Below are 12,334 nucleotides of genomic sequence, written 5' to 3' on the forward strand. Positions count from 1 at the left end.
TGGGGAGTTATACCTGATATAAATGATGAATTGATGGGTGCTGACGAGTTGATGGGTGCAGCACACCAACATGGCACATGTATACATATGTAACAAACCTGCACGTTATGCACATGTACCCTAGAACTTAAAGTATAATAAAAAAATAATAATAATAAAATAAAATAAAATATTAGGAAGCCTAGGCTATATTTTCAAGTCATCTGGGCAGCTATAATTCTCAAGTGGAAGTGTTATAATATGTTAAAAACATTTTGCTTTCCTCACTAATGATTTGTTCCTTTTAAATTCAAATTTGAATAATTTGTCATGTATTATTATTTCTGTTAAATGTATACAGTATTTAAGATGGATATTTGCTGGCTGTATTTGTTCTGATATCTTATGATCTAAATTTTAGAGGTACCAAGATTGTTTCTCTGTTTATTTTTTCTAATTATGTTTAGAAATGCTGTAATAAATATGCAGTAGTGATATAAAATTAAGAATTATGTCAAAAATAATATAAAAGCCATTCCCTATGAAGTCATACATGCCTCATTTTGTATAAGTTTTATTTAGTGATCTCTTGTTCACTTAGTATCTTGTTAAATGCTGATATCTCAGTCTTTCTGAAGCCCTGAAATGGTAACTGTAGCAGTTCAGAAAATGTCTTTCATTTCGATCAATAAAAAACTTCTGTGAAAAAAAAAAAAAAGTACTGAATAGACAACTGTTCCACATTGATGCTTATTAAAAACTGACATAAACAAACACAACCTGTACAAAAAATAACCCAAATCCCATGTCACTTTGGAACAGTAATCTTGAAAGACATTGTCGCCTAGGACCTCCTCTTCTTCTGCCATGGCCACGTCCTCTTCCTCTACTCTGCCTCCGCCTCTTCCTGCAACAGCTTCCCTTTTCTTAGGTTTCACCTTAGGTTCACCATCCACAAGTAGTGTATCCAGAGGTAAACCGTATGGTAGAATAAAATATCAAATGTTATTTCTTCTAATACTCAGTGTTTCCAGCTGTACAATTTCTTTATTCTTCAGGGTCATTTTCACAGCTTTAAGATGTGTATTCACGCTGACATCCAGACCACTGGATCAGTGGGTTCCAGTGATTAATCTCCCTGAACGGTGATGGCATCTGAATGAAAATAACTGAACCAAATTGCACTGAAGTTTTTGAAATACCTTTGTAATTACTCAAGCAGTTACTCCCTACACTGACGCAAGGATTACAGAAACTGATGTCAAGGAGGTGAGTGAATTCAACTACATGTTCTGGGGGCTTGGGGATAGATGACTTTGCAAATGGAAAGAGGTGAAAATGAAGAAGAAAGCTGTGTTGAAACAGAAATACAAGTCAAAAGGAACAATTACAAAGAACTGTGCAGGAAGGAAAACTATGTATCAATTTAGAATGGTTGAGTTACATTAAAATAAACCAAATATGCTTTGTTAAAGTTTAAATGTGCAGCCATAGTTTGAGTATTTTTGGCTTACATGCCCTCAAGTAAAGGGAAAGCTGAAAGAATTAATCATATTTGAAAAACATATTTTATTGTATTTTGATTAGATATCAAATTCTCAGTGTTATAAATTGTACTATGTTATTTTATGACGTGCAAACTTATGTATGCTATAAATTTGGACTGCTATAGACCACTTAGGTCCAACTTCAAGCAGATATGCATTTTTTTATGTCATATTAAATATTTATTTTCTGCAGACTGACTTTGGAGTAATTCTTGAGCCAGGAGGAGAAGAATTAGTGTTCAAATTGCTGAAATCTTAGGTCAAAATGCTACAGAAAAAAATCACTATGTAAAAAACAATGGCTTAGAGGCAGTCACCCCCTGCCAGCAATTCCAACAGTTGAGGTTTCACGCCTCAAGACATAGTGACAGGAGTTAAGTGAACCAGAAATTGAGGCAGTGAAGATTTTTACAGGGAAAGAAACAAACTGTGGGTGTATGGGAGCAGGGGAGGAGGGTGACAGACTGGGGAAATGATGAAGGCTATTTTGGAAGCCCACAAGGAAGTGGTCTTGGGAAACCTGGAGCCACTGGGAGATTCAGAAAGCCAAGGGGATCCAGCTTGTACTTTGGAGACAGGGTGCTGGGAGTGAAGGTAGTGAGCCATGTCAAGTGCCTGGGAGGCAGGGGAAAACTAGAAGGGGACCCAAGGTGAAGAAGGATATGGGATGGGGTGCAGAAGTCCATGTAGAAGACTGGCAGATTGACTGTTTTTGTTTTGTTTTGTTTTTAAATGCAAGTTGACGTTTTATTAATATGTTATCATTAATATATTAGCATAACTGTTGTGGTTGTAAATGGTGTAACCGTCACCTTAAAAATCAGAAGCAAGACAAAAACATATGACTACTATTAGTTAACATTTTTCTGAATTTTCTAAATGAACACATTCAGAAAAAGAGATCTGCAGCATAAAAATTGTAAATATTGCCATTATTTTCTGAAACCGTTTACCTAGAGGATCACTTATAAATAATTTACTAAGAAAGGTAGGAACAAAACAATCACTCAAATCAATGGAAATAAAGAAGATACCACTACTTCTATACTGAAAATATTTATGACAACAAAATATGAAAATAGAGGAAAGTATGAGAGTAACTAATTTTCTTTTCTTTTTTTTTTTTTTTGAGATGGAGTCTCACTCTGTCGCCCAGGCTGGAGTGCAGTGGCTGGATCTCAGCTCATTGCATGCTCCGCCTCCCAGATTTACACCATTCTCCTGCCTCAGCCTCCCGAGTAGCTGGGACTACAGGCGCCCACCACCTTGCCCGGCTAGTTTTTTGTATTTTTAGTAGAGACGGGGTTTCACCGTGTTAGCCAGGATGGTCTCGATCTCCTGACCTCGTGATCCGCCCGTCTTGGCCTCCCAAAGTGCTGGGATTACAGGCTTGAGCCACCGCGCCCGGCCTGAGAGTAACTAATTTTCAAAGATACTAGTAAACCAAAATAATTAAAGCATTGTAGTACTGATGAATTCACAGACAGATCAGGAGAACAGTATAGTGTGTGTATCTACTTCTGTGTCACTTCTAGGTATCCATGTATCTTTCTATATGCAAGATATATATACATGTATCTTGCACCTGATGGATAAGGAAGGATCTGGAGCTTCTGCCCAGAGTAAATACAGCAGACACTATTTAAAGAAGCAGTGCCCTGCCCAGAGTCAAAAAACATTAATTCTATGGAGAAGTTCATTCAAGTGAAATAGATAAATTTCAATTTTTAATTTGCATGCTTTTGAAATCAGTAAGAAGTTTCATTGGAAAGTGAGACTGAGATATACATGTAGAAATGTTGCTGCCTACATCACTCTGCCAACAATCAGGCATGAGAATGGCCAAGTCTTAACTTGGAGTGGGGAGAGTGATAAAGTTAAAAATGTTTAACAGAAGTTTTTCTTAAATTTTTTCTCAAAAATGAATGTTTTCTTCCCATGTTACAGAAATGTTATATACTAATATTTGGTTTATTCTGTGGGCTTTCAACTCTGACTTTTATGTAATGGGCTTGTATATAGTCTACTTGATCATATCGCTGTCTCATGTCCCCACTAAAAATAAGAATTCTTAAGGTCAAGAATGATTAACAAGATTGATTCTTTGCCTCAAGCATTATAGGACTTTTTATTTTAATATCATGGTATTGACAATAGTGCTCGAACTAATAGGAGTAAAAAAATTGACTTATCTGGCTCTTAGAACATTTTACAGAACTATACAACAAGAGTAAATTAAAATATTTTTGAATGAATTTTGCACAACAGTTACTGAGGATATAATTATGAAGGCAAACATAGTGCCTGCCTCCCTTGATTTCAGAGTCTAGAGAAGATTTTAAAACCTGAAATAAATCAAACATACTTATCTCTACTCTTTGGAGATAGGTCTCTAAACTGCTCTATTTGCGCTACTTGTAGGTTAACTGAATATAATACTAAATACGGTGTTCATTTCTTTCCATTCCTTATCAGATTATCTCTTCTAGAATTTATTTCCACACTGTTTTATCATATCGGTGAAGTGCTTTTTGAGATTCAGTAACTAATACATGACAGTTAAAGAAAATTAATGTATACTACACTATTTAATTTCTAACCTATCAATACTATTTAATTTGAATTGCCTTTAAGGCACTCACAAATAATAGACCACCTACCATTTAAATTTCATCTCAGCCTCCAAATATAATTAAGAGAAAAGTAAGAACAAAAGTTGATTTTCCCAGAATCTGGGAACAACTTACAATGTTAGCATTAATCAATGTTAAACATGATACTATATTATTAGTATTTACTTCTTTACACTATGTGACTATGCTATGTACTCAACCTATTATGCTGCTATAACCAATGCAAAAGTCCCTTTATGCAGCCTTTTCAAAGCATTTAAATTCAAATCCAAACAATTAAATATTATGTTTCATAATGTTTTCCTACATTGTATTTGTTGTATTGTATATGTATATGTTGTATTGCCTAATCTGCAATACAACAATTAAAAACCATAAAATAATGATGAAAATCTATAATGAAAAGAGTTATTTCCCTCTGAGATTTGACTAATATTATGACAATCTGCTTTCTTGTTACTATACATTTTAAATGAAGTGATGTGTCTTATGCCAGCATTTAAAAACTCTCCTTTGGATTCCTACCAAAAATAGTACTTCAAGCTGAACCTCAAGGACAAAAAACATTTAGTGGATTTGTTGAAATAGAGTTTAATACTCACATTAGTTGAGGCTCCTTTTTGATAGGTGATACAATTCTAATATAGTCTCATTAGAAAGTTACAATAAAAGAGCACACCCTGACTTTTTGAGAACAACAACTCCGAGTTGTTCTCTGAGAACCACTTGGGAGATATCATAGAATATTATACTTTCTGAAATATTCTTGAAAATAGTAAAGAGTCTAATTTTAATGTGGGATGAGGAGTGAGAAAAGAACAAGTAATATTTTACCACTGAAATTCAGAAACATATTAATTTTTTATTCTATAAAATTAGGCATGTATTTTGTTTTAAAATTTTTAAGTATATATAAGTTCTAATTACTGAATATATTGTCCTAAATATTCTATTGTTAAGAGAATCAGTATCTTTCCATTTCTGTGGATAAAAAGCATGGACAGTAACACTGCACCAATAAGAAAGCACAGAGGAATATAACTTTCAGGATGCTAGGACTGTTGCAGACACCTGGGACAAATCTTATCTCTTCCTGTGAGGATACAGAAAATGAGAAATTAGTGTAGTTTCTTCCACTATCAGCCAGATTATTGAAACTAGAGCCCAGGAACAGGCACTAAGAAATCATAAGCAAACAGCAAGCAACAGCCTGCTCTTAAAATATCAGCAACTAAAAATCTTAGAAGTTCAAACTTGTTTCTGTTAGGGAGTTATCTGTTTGCCTGCTAGGTAATGGAAATTTCTGGAGAAAATTTGCACATATGCCAAGTGCCGCTATCCTTTGGCATATGTATAAATCTAAACTACAGCACAGACATCAAAAATCAAAAGCCTGCTATAAAATGGGTGTCCATATAAGTCTCATCTTACAAATACAGTGGAAACATCTCTGGCTGAAGTTAGAGTATGTTTCCCAAGGTAGCTTACGATACTCATAAAGCAAACTTAAATGTATCTGTCCTTGCTAAATCTTACTGTCTTGGTTACAGAGATACTGCAAATTCAATCCATAGTGAGTAAATGAAATTTTTGAAATAAATGTAGACATGGATGCCCTGCAATATTTAACAAAGATCATTAATGTCCTCTCCAAAAAGGCAATGGCACATGATACTTCTGAAACAGATTCTAAACTTATCCACATGTAACATTCAACTAAATTAAAACAAACAAATAAATAAAAAAAAATTAAAAAAAATAGTCAAATAACCAGTATTCCTTATAGAGAACAAATTATCAAACATTTTTGAGGAGACAGCTGCACAGAGAATAAAGGACTCCAGTATTAAGTGAATTTCTGAAATGAATAGTAAAGGATATCAATATAAATCTACATATTTTAAAAATTATTGCAAAACATTAGCTTTTTAGAGCCAGCCTAGCAGGACCTTCAGTGTGTTCTTTAGTCTGACCCATCCTAACCCATTTGTTAAAAATCTGAATAATAGACTGGGTAAAGAAAATGTGGTACATATATACCATGGAATACTCTGCAGCCATTAAAAAAAAAAAAAAAATGAGATCATGTCCTTCGCAGGGACATGGATGGAGCTGAAGGCCATTATCTTTAGCAAACTAACACAAGAACAGAAAACCAAATACTGCATGTTCTCACTTGCAAGTGGGAGCTAAAAATTAAGAACACATGGACACATAGAGGGGAACAACACACACTAGGGCTCTTTGGAAGGTGGGGAATAGGAGGAGGGAGAGGAGCTAGAAAAACAACTAATGGGTACTAGGCTTCATACCTGGGTGATGAAATAATCTATACAACAATCCCTATGACACAAGTTTACCAATAACAAACCTGCCAATTGCATCCCTGAACTTAAAATAAAGGTTAAAGTAAAATAAAATAGAATCTGGCTAGTCCAACCCACAAAGGCAAAAGATAACCAGTCAAAGCATAAATGCATAGCCATATCACCCTCTTGCTCCCTGTATTCCAGCTCATTTGTATGAATATTACCCCTAGTTTTTCAATTGCTCCAAGGTTCGCTCGGACTCATTTACAACAAGGGCACTATCTTTTGACAACAGTTTGGTCAAGTACTATGTCCGACCTCAGATTCCTCTCAAGGATGACCTTGAGTCTCCCCTCATGGCCACGCATCACAACTACATATGACATCTACAAAATCCTATGAGACTGACAGCCTGGAATGCTCCTAGCCTACAAAATAGGATTAAATCCTACTTCTGTGGATCAAGATGACCCCAAGGGTCTCATTGCTCTGGGAGGAAATATTGACACAGTAGTGCTAGTCCACTCCTTGGAGCTGGTGTGTATCACTTCATGAGGGCAAAGAAGAAGCGTCTCTTCTTATATTCTGTGCAGCCCTGATAAGTAACACATACTGTTTCTCTCGCAGCACAAGGCCATACCTAGGTATGATGGACTTTGTAAAGGAGTATGTAACTGCAGAATCAGGTAAAGCAAAGGGGAGAAAACAGATATGGGAATAAGAAGAAACTAGCAAACTGTCCCAAAGGCATTTACTGTTTATGAGGCACTTTGCATGTACTTACTTAATATTTAGCATAACCCTATTCAATAGAAACTATTAGTATGATCCCAAGTAACTTGTTCAAAGATGCAATAATAGAAAGTGGAAGACTCAGAATTTAAACTCAAGAGTCCATGCCCTCTACATATGTCTGTATATGTGAGAGATGTAGATGTAGCGATCACAGCCCTCTCATGTCTTATTACCCTCATGCTCAGGAAGTTTTTGTGCTTTTTAACCCCTCTGAGAACATCTGGTAATCCTGCCTTCTACAAAGAGGACAACCATGAGATCTGATTCTGGCTGAGAAATGGGGTGTGGGAAGATTGGAGTCAGTGACCCATTATATTAACAAACACCATGTCCTTGTGCTGAAGTTATAGAAGTAAGAGCTTGCACTGGGAGCTCAATTTTAAGGCTTTAGTAGAGCACAATAGCCAAATCTACTGAGCCGCCCTATGTTTACAGATCTTAACCCAAGGACAGCAATAGAGCTGATGTTCCGCACGTCTCTTTGTTGTCGTCATTGACAGTTTGCTCACCTTACTCAAAACGCTGCCTCCTAAACATTAAGAAATATAGAGCTCATTTGCACCATATGTTTACTGGCCCCTGAGGGTCCATTCTGGAACTAGGAGCAAAGATTAATGCATATACCACACTTTTTTATCACACCATTTTGCCCAGAAAGAACCAGTTGGGACCCAATCACAAAATCTGATACTCAACCATGTGAAAGAATAAGAATAAAGCAAGAGTCAGAGAGAAAGTGTTCCATTTCCCTGAAAAGCAAAGATGACAGGATTTCATCTAACAGTTAAAAGAAGATTGTTGGCTCAGTGTTATCTAGCAGCTTTGTGGACCAAGCCTTGACTAAGAGAACTCAATTGCTCTTTAACAACAAAGTTGTAGGGAGATAAACATCAGAGTCACTGGTTCTAAACCATTACACATTATTCCTTTCTTTCCTGCTTCTGTGATTCCAGTTCTATATCTCAATGACTGAGTCACAACTAAACTATGCCTAATTTTGATGACTCATTTTAAATGAGATACTCTGCTTCTCTTGATAAAGCACCTTTTTTTTCTTACTTCTCCTCACCACATAATGTGAGTTCATTAGACTAAAATCATTTTCTGTTTTCTTCACTACTAAATACTCAGTGTCTATAACAGTATCTAGCTCTCAGTAGTGTAAGGGAGGAAAAAACACTTTCTTAGACAAAAGGGTAGACCCTTCTAGGCTCCTGGGCTGGGCTGGTCTGTTAATTAAATTGACATGAGACAGGTTAAAAGAAAAAAACAACAATATGAATTACATATGTATGCACAGGAGTCCCACAGAAATATGTGGCTCAAAGAAGCAGCCAGATGATTGAAACCTTTATATCATCCTGAGTTACAGAAAGAAATAGGAATTTGGGGTTTCTGAGGGAGTAGTGAAGGCAAATTATGTGAGAATCAGGGACAAAATGTATAGTAAGTAAAAGTAGTTTTTTATGTAAATAAAAGTTTCTCTGGTGGTAAAAGTTGTCTTCACCTGAGAAAGACTAGCTCTCTTCCTGGTATATATACGTTTATTACCTTTACTAAAGAATATTTCCTTTATACATGTAAATAAAGGGGGAGAGTGACACTTCATTTTAGGTAGCTGAGGAGAAGTAAAGAGTTTTTCCTGCTTTGGCTGGTTTTCAATTTCTTTTTGCTCAAAGTAAGCAATATGCTGAAGTGGCAAATTTTGAGGTGGCATAATCTGATCTCCTACAGTCATATTTTGGGGTGGTATGTCTTGAACTATCATTTGCACTCTATAAATAATTGTATAGGAAAAATGAAGGCTACCACAAGCTGTAATTATGGATGAGATGCTCCTCTAGGCATAGTCTAGGGCTTTTCGGATTGCCAACAGGCATTGTTTCCTGCCAGATGTATTTTCCAAGGAAAAGAGAACCTTTCCATTCATGTATGATGAATAGCTTGCAATGCAGAATTACTCAAAAATAACAAGCCCTGACACTAAGCACATACAAGTGAAAGAAGTAAAGACCCAAAGGCTGCTCCTTCATCTCTACAATTGCTTAACACACCCTTTAAAATGAAGGGAGAACCCTGTTTGGTGGCGCTCTCTCTAGAAGTTTAGATGTGTTGCTGAACAAATAGAAATCATGAACTAATTGACAAAAAGTAGCTTCTAGGCAGTAATACTACAATTCCTTTTATGAAAAATAACAGGTATAAGAAGTATTTGATTGTTATTTTCAAAAGGAAAATGGACAATTGCCATAAATGGGAAAATGCCAACTGGTCTATTAATATTGATTTATCAACTATTGAAATATTTTGCAGTTGTGACCTTCAAAAATTGGTGGACAAGATTATACCATTTCTTAACATGAACATCCATGTTATATTTTTATATTTGTGATTCATTTAGTCTAATATTTCAATATATTTATACACACAGTTACAATAATTTATGATAACTGTTAATGGTGACTATCAGGTACTAAAAAAAGTTTAAAAGGTTTTATTTTTATTGACATTATGTCACCACAAAAATTAAAATTTAAGTACAAATTGTTCTTTCAGGTATCTGACACAATTAATTATCCAGATAAATTCATTACTATAGGTTCTGAATAGCTAAAGTCATGCTTTAACATGAGTCTCCAAATATTTGAAAACACATGTGACCAGAGAACATAAGAAAATATTGATAGAGGGAGGGAAAATACTGATTCTGATACTGCATATACAACATGAAAAGTGTGTGAGCTTGGACAAATCACCGAAATTCTCTGAGCCTCAGATTTCTTAACTGTAAAAATGAGGTAACCTCTTGAGCTTGGTTTTACAGGATGCTATTAGAATCCAATGCAAACATTCACATGAATGTTCTTTATAAAACATCAAAGAGTAATATAATTATTGGTTTCTATAGCTTCTATTTAGTTTCCAATACTATTTCTCATTACCTGTATGAAAACAGGCAATTCTATCATTCTTCTCTGCTTCAGTATTGTGTATTTCATATTGGAGCCTTTCCTACTGCACAATTCATTAATTATTATCTTTGTTCCCATTATTCTGTTGAGACTCTGTAGCAATCAATATCTAATGAGTCTCCTTCTAACTAGAATAAACTGAAAACATGCAAATTACTGATATTCTTTCTATTCTTTACCACCCTCCTCGGGTAATCACCAGCATACTCTGAAGAATATCTTCTAAAAATTACATTTTCAATGATTTTCTTTTAAGGGATTCACATATGAAAAGAACCTCAGAAGCATCTAGAATCTTGGAGACTTTCACACTTCCCTTGGTTGCATTCTGTTTCAGTGGAATTATTAACCTCTAAATCGTTAGGGAAATTAGAGAGCTGAAAACCATTTAAACAGATCTCAAAGAAAGATCAGTGGAATGGATGTCAATTGGTTGGTAGTATAAAAGTAATTCCTGGTTGTACTAATGGAACTCCACTAAACTTTGAATTAGCAAATATAAACTCAGTGAAGATGTACACACTTAACATCTTTGTTTCATATATTTTTAATACAGCTATGAAAATTAAAATTGGTTGATGCAAGTGGAAATAAATTTTTTATCAGTACAGAAGTGATAAAGAAGCTCCCATGAAAACCCAAATGGCAAAAGTAAATACAAACAAACAAACAAATAAACCTGCTAAAACTAATTCCAAAGCACACTTGTGGATGTGATTGTGAGACAAGATCATAAGCTTGTGGAATTTTTAAATATAAAGTTGTAGAGGTGGACTGATGTGTGTGATTATGAATGAACATCTGTATCTTGGCTTGTCCAGACGAATTTATTTGTGAAACAGAAAACAAATGTGATAATCATCAAATTGGTTTATGACTTCCCTAATAAACTAACTGAATACTTGCTATGGAAGATAGTGTTAAATATGATTGTCAAACTCATAGTCGATGCCAGTTAACAGAAAATAATAAAATGAAATATGTAATTACATATGTTAGAAGTACGATGATACTAAAGACTATGGAATAGTTTCAAACTTTTTTCCCAAGAGTATGTCTAACTAAAGCAAAGTTCCTAAAAATAGATTTTTCTTTAATTTGAATAAGAACTTTTCCCAATATAGAGGAATAAAGACTAGAATGATGAATTTAAACCATTAAAATTATCCAGTATGTCTAGCTAATTCACTTCATAGAGACCAGAGAAAAAATCTAACCAAGGAAAGTCTAGGAATCACATTACCTCTCTTGAGTCCAGTGCTAATTCCATTACAATTCGCTGCTTAAATGTGTGTTTGTTAGTTTTTGTATTGCAATGTTTAAGGTAATGATATTTGATTATATTGTTTATGAGAAATTATTCTACAGACTAAGACATTATCTCCATTTCTTCACCTAAAAAACAATCTATTATTTCAAGTAGCTCACTTATTTTTACAAACATTCTCTTATTTCAGTTTGTTTTCCTTCTCACCTCAGAATTAAAATTTGTTAAAAGCCCACTGAAAAATTCTTTCCAGAATGCTTTGTTCTTGCAATAAATTTCCCTACCAGTACTATATATCTTCAGTGGAATTTCATGATTTTAGTAAAAAAATCATTTCTAAGATTAAGAAGTTCAACAAGTAAATCAAATATCTTTAAGATTATCTTGTTCTCCATAATATAGAGGCATATAATACAAGTTAAAAACTACCTGACACTTTCTAATTCTTTTTAAAACAACCATTTTTATATTACTGACTCAATCCCTTTTGTTCTGATATGCTTGACAGATGATGATATAATAGGCATATCCCCACAGTTATATGCAGGGTTATACCAAATTTATAGAGCAACAGTTGTAATTTACCCTTTTCTCATCACCTTAAGAAAGCACAAATGGTGCTTTCACACGAATTGCCACATTCCAGGATATTTTGATAGATATGTGGCTCACTGGATAGATAGGTAGCTAGATAGATAGACAGACAGACAGACAGATGATAGAGATAGATAGATAGATAGATAGATAGATAGATAGATAGATAGATAATTAGATAGATAGATAATTAGATAGATAGATAGATAGATAGATAGATAGATAGATAGATAGATAG

Source organism: Piliocolobus tephrosceles, chromosome 10 (assembly GCF_002776525.5).
Source record: "Piliocolobus tephrosceles isolate RC106 chromosome 10, ASM277652v3, whole genome shotgun sequence".
Classification (NCBI taxonomy): domain Eukaryota; kingdom Metazoa; phylum Chordata; class Mammalia; order Primates; family Cercopithecidae; genus Piliocolobus; species Piliocolobus tephrosceles.